The 5269-nt window shown below is 40.4% G+C and overlaps 1 non-coding gene across 1 annotated transcript; it reads right to left on the bottom strand.

Annotated features, from left to right (window-relative positions):
* Positions 1-431: 431 nt before the first annotated feature.
* LOC132608491 (small nucleolar RNA R71) lies at positions 432-537 on the bottom strand. The gene has a single exon (XR_009570408.1). It is a non-coding gene; the product is annotated as a small nucleolar RNA R71 (small nucleolar RNA).
* Positions 538-5269: the final 4732 nt, after the last annotated feature.

Below are 5269 nucleotides of genomic sequence, written 5' to 3'. Positions count from 1 at the left end.
GAATCGCAATCAAGGAAACCAAGGTGGACTCCAAGTGAACCCACCTGCACCAGAAGAGGACGAAGATGAGAATATATTTGCGGAATTCATCAATGAAGTGGATTATGCTTCTGCTGTGGTCCCTCCTAGGACTGGAAATGCTACGTCCAAAATTGATAGTTCTATCTATCAGCTGCTGAAACTTGAAGGTTATTTCCGAAATTCTTTGGAGGATTGTCCACTTCGACATTTGAAGAACTTCCTGCATGTGTGTGCTCAACAATCCCAAGGTGTTGTTTCTGCTGATGCACTGCGGTTACGGGTCTTCAAATATTCCTTGGCTGGCCAAGCAAGGGAATGGTATGAAAAGCTTCCCCGCAATTCTATTCATACCTGGAGCGAGCTAGCCAACACATTTCTGAAAAACTGGTTCCTACCGAGCAAAAAAGCTGAACTTCGAGATAAGATCTTTGAGTTCAAACAGCTCCCGGGGGAACAATTATATTCGGCATGGGAGCGGTTCAAGTACTATCTAGCTCAATCTCCAACTCACGGGTTTTCGGACGCTATTCTCACGGAGAAATTCTACAAGGGCTTAGATACAATGAATCAGATTGCTGTCAATACTGCCGCGGGAGGATGCTTCATGGACAAGTAATTTATCGTCATCACCCGTTTGCTTGATAAACTCACCACCCACAATCAAGCTTGGCATTCAAATGATAGTGAGAGTCTATCTTATGGTATTCCATCACTAGCTGCCGTTGCAAAAGAAAACTGTTATATCCCGTATCATTGAACGTCAGATTAATTGCTGAGGTGGGACCCACACATCGAGATTTTTTTGGGACATCTGAAAATTCATATGAATCACATATGAGAAGTTAAACACAACTCAAGAAAGACCCTTGGGCCAAATCAAAGTGGAAGTCCTCCAAACGAATATTTTTAAGAAAACGTTTTCGGGTGATCTGACTTCAAGGGGCAAACACGGTATTATAAGTTTGTAATTTGGAAAAGTATCAAGAAATAGAAGTTGTAGATAATTGAATTAGCTTTCCAACCATAGGTCGTGGGTCCCCAGGTGACGTCGGTACAAGGAGTTATGGACGTTTTAAGGTCGAAAGGTCAGTGGGCTAGGCCCAACTCGGGACCAAACCGAGTTGGCCCAAAAAAATCAAAAACGAAATAAGTGGGCTAAGGTTTGGGCCTTGTTTGGCCGTCCATTTGGTGTGGGATTAAGCCCACATCAAGGTTAATGAGTAAATAAAGAGATGACCAAGTCATCTTTTTCATCAAACTCTCTAGAATTTTCAAGAAAGTAAGAACAAGAAAAGAAGGAGAAAAACTTGAAGGCCATTTCGGCCAAGATCAAAAACCAACAAGAAAATTGATAAAAATTCTTCAAAAATCATTTTCTACCAAGTGAAGGGTGATTAACAAGGTGGAGTTGTTGTTGGAGCAAGAAAAATTCAAAATCATACAAGTTGTCAAGTTGTAGTCAAGTGAGAAGTTGAAGAAGAAAGGTGAGTTTTGATCTTGTTTTATGTGTTATATATGGTTTATATGTGTTGTAGTATGCTAAAATGGATGAAATTCATGAAGGAGAGAAATATAGTACATGGCCGTGTGTATGTATATATGTGTAGGAGTCATGCTTCAATTATTTTAATTAGTGTTTGGTTGTTATTGTTGTGAATGATATGTGGAAAATGGAAGTTGAATGAATTTTGAGAAGTTGTAGTGTGTATGTTGGTGTTGGCCGTGTGGTTATGGTGAAAAAATGGAAGAGAATGAGTCAATTTTATTTAGTATGATGTTGTTGGAATATAGATTATGAGGTTGTTATTGCATTCATTAAAGTTAGAAAGTTTTTGGAAGAAGTAGTAAGTTGATTGAATATGGAAGTTGTTAGTATTGTTGTTGTTGGAATTGTGGTTGATATTTTGGCCGGGTTTGAATTCCCGGGATTGTTGTTGATTGAAATTAGCCAAGTTGAACTTGGTGGGATGGAGTATTTATAGGGGAAGTGCTACCGAAATTTCGGTAGCCAAATGTTTCCTTAAGATTCTAACTCTAAGTACCCTAATAAGAGTTTTGGTAAACATGACCAATTTGCAGATTTTGACGAGATTGCGACGTGAATTTGGAATAGCAAAAGGAGCGGAAAGAGGTATGTAAGGCTTCTCTCTTCTTTCTATGGCATGTCTTAGATGTAATAAGTCGGGTACGAGCCTCGGGGACAACCCTAGCCCCCGGAATCCGCACCTAAAGTTTTCCACTTTTTGTTCAATAGAATTGAACTAGAAAGTGTGCAAATGATGGAAAGACCTCTTAAACCCTTAGAACTTGCACGAGTGGGACCCGATTACCCTAGAACCCTCACAAGTAATGACATGACACGTAATATATGTAAATAACATACGCCACCCCATCCGGCCCGAGGTGGGCCCGCTACTCTCGGATTTTTCCTTACAGTGTTGCTTGACTTATTAGAAGTGAATCCAAAGGGAACTTTTGATCCCGATTTCGTTACCAAATGATAAGTACTATGACTCCTCCAACGAGGACCCTTCCATGACGGTAATGATAACAATGACGTTAGATAAGAGGATATGCCTATGATACGTGCTACAGGAACGACTCTATGACCAAGATAACTAAGCTAAGTATCTTATGTAAATATGAAAATGATAAATTAATTTTTGAATCTTATTTATATTTCCTAGCTATGACTTTATTTTCTAAAGATTTCAAAGTCTATGAATTGTCATCTATGATGCCCACAATTTCATTCTACGTTTACTTTAATACTATTCTCCATTGACCATCTCACCTCAAAATATTCGTCCCTTCGAGGTGAGACAAGAGCGATCACGAGTATTCCATAATGTAATCGGAGGTCACCGGCCTTACGCCGCTCCGATGGCTATATGATTTTTCCTTGGGCTCCATTGTGTGCTTATAGGATATATACATATAGAAAACATGTCTATGTATATAAGACATGTATATATATATATAAAACATGTATATGTATATAAGATATGTATAAGTATATAAAAGATATATATGTATATAAGATAAGTAAATGTATATAAGACATGTATATGTAAGCAAGCTATGTATATGAACCTGGGTTGGGGGGAAGGGATACATGGGGGAATGGGAAGGGAAACATGTTTCATTGCTACCTGATCAGCTGGCTTATCATCCCGGACGCGGGGTGCCCGGACGCGGGATATATGGGTGAGCCGGTGTATATCGGCGCTATGTGGGTGAGCCGGCATTGTTCGGCGCTATGATATGACCTACCATGTCATGACCATACATGCTATGATAAGATATGTTATGGTAAGCTATACTATGACATGATATGCTATGATCTGCTACGACAGGACATGATATGACAAGCTATGCTATGCTATGATACGCTATGATATGCTATGCTATGGTAAGACATGCTATGACACGCTATGCTATGACACGACATGCTATAACATGCCATGCTACGATATGAGGTACTATGTTATGATATACTATAGCCTGACACGATATACTATGACGGGATATACTACGACAAGACAAGATAAGATATAATACGATATGATACGAGATGATAATATATGACATGAGATATGTTCTATCTTCTATATTCTATGACTCCATGACATTATTAATTACACATTATGTTACTGCTAGTGTTATCTTTCATGCCTTACATACTCGGTACACTATTCGTACTGACGTCCCTTCTTGTGGACGCTGCGTTTCATGCCGCGCAGGTTAGCAGATAGGCGGATTTGATCCTTAGGAGCCTTACCAGTAGTGTTGACAGCGCTCCAGTTGTTCCGGAGCCTCACTTCTACGGTACTATTTTGTGTATGTATATTCGGGCACGGCAGCACCCGGCCCTTTCTATGTATAAGTGTACTACTTCTAGAGGCTCGTAGACAGTTATGTACAGTCAGTTAAGTACAGTTAGATATATGGTGTTTTGGCATGCTAATGTTGATGTATAAGTGATAACGAAGTTTATTAGACTATGTTCAGAATGACGCCGCTAATGTTAATGTTCAAAAAAAAAAAGGCTCTGTTTACATGGCTTGCTAAGAGGTAAAGGTAAAACGATAGACAAGGGGTGCTCGGTACAAGTATCAGGTACTCGTCACGGCCCCTAGTGAATGGGAAGGGAAACATGTTTCATTGCTACCTGATAAGCTGGCTTATCATCCCGGACGCGGGGTGCCCGGACGCGGGATATATGGGTGAGCCGGTGTATATCGGCGCTATGTGGGTGAGCCGGCATTGTTCGGCGCTATGATATGACCTACCATGTCATGACCAGACATGCTATGATAAGATATGCTATGGTAAGCTATACTATTACATGATATGCTATGATCTGCTACGACAGGACATGATATGACAAGCTATGCTATGCTATGATACGCTATGATATGCTATGCTATGGTAAGACATGCTATGACACGCTATGCTATGACACGACATGCTATAACATGCCATGCTACGATATGAGGTACTATGTTATGATATACTATAGCCTGACACGATATACTATGACGGGATATACTACGACAAGACAAGATAAGATATAATACGATATGATACGAGATGATAATATGTGACATGAGATATGTTCTATCTTCTATATTCTATGACTCCATGACATGATTAATTATACATTATGTTACTGCTAGTGTTATCTTTCATGCCTTACATACTCGGTACACTATTCGTACTGACGTCCCTTCTTGTGGACGCTGCGTTTCATGCCGTGCAAGTCAGCAGATAGGCGGATTTGATCCTTAGGAGCCTTACCAGCAGTGTTGACAGCGCTCCAGTTGTTCCGGAGCCTCACTTCTGCGGTACTAGTTTGTGTATGTATATTCGGGCACGGCAGCACCCGGCCCTTTCTATGTATAAGTGTACTACGTCTAGAGGCTCGTAGACAGTTATGTACAGTCTATTAAGTACAGTTAGATATATGGTGTTTTGGCATGCTAATATTGATGTATAAGTGATAACGAAGTTTATTAGTCTATGTTCAGAATGACGCCGCTAATGTTAATGTTCAAAAAAAAAATGGCTCTGTTTACATGGCTTGCTAAGAGGTAAAGGTAAAACGATAGACAAGGGGTGCGCGGTACAAGTATCGGGTACTTGTCACGGCCCCTAGACGGGTCGTGACAGAAGTGGTATCAGAGCAGTTCGGTCCTAGGAGTTTGTCTATGAGCCGTGTCCAGTAGAGTCCTGTTTATGGGTGTGT

The sequence above is a fragment of the Lycium barbarum genome, chromosome 8 (genome assembly GCF_019175385.1).
Source record: "Lycium barbarum isolate Lr01 chromosome 8, ASM1917538v2, whole genome shotgun sequence".
Classification (NCBI taxonomy): Eukaryota; Viridiplantae; Streptophyta; class Magnoliopsida; order Solanales; family Solanaceae; genus Lycium; species Lycium barbarum.
The sequence above is the reverse complement of the archived record's forward strand: the minus strand, read 5'-3'. Positions and strand labels throughout refer to the sequence as shown.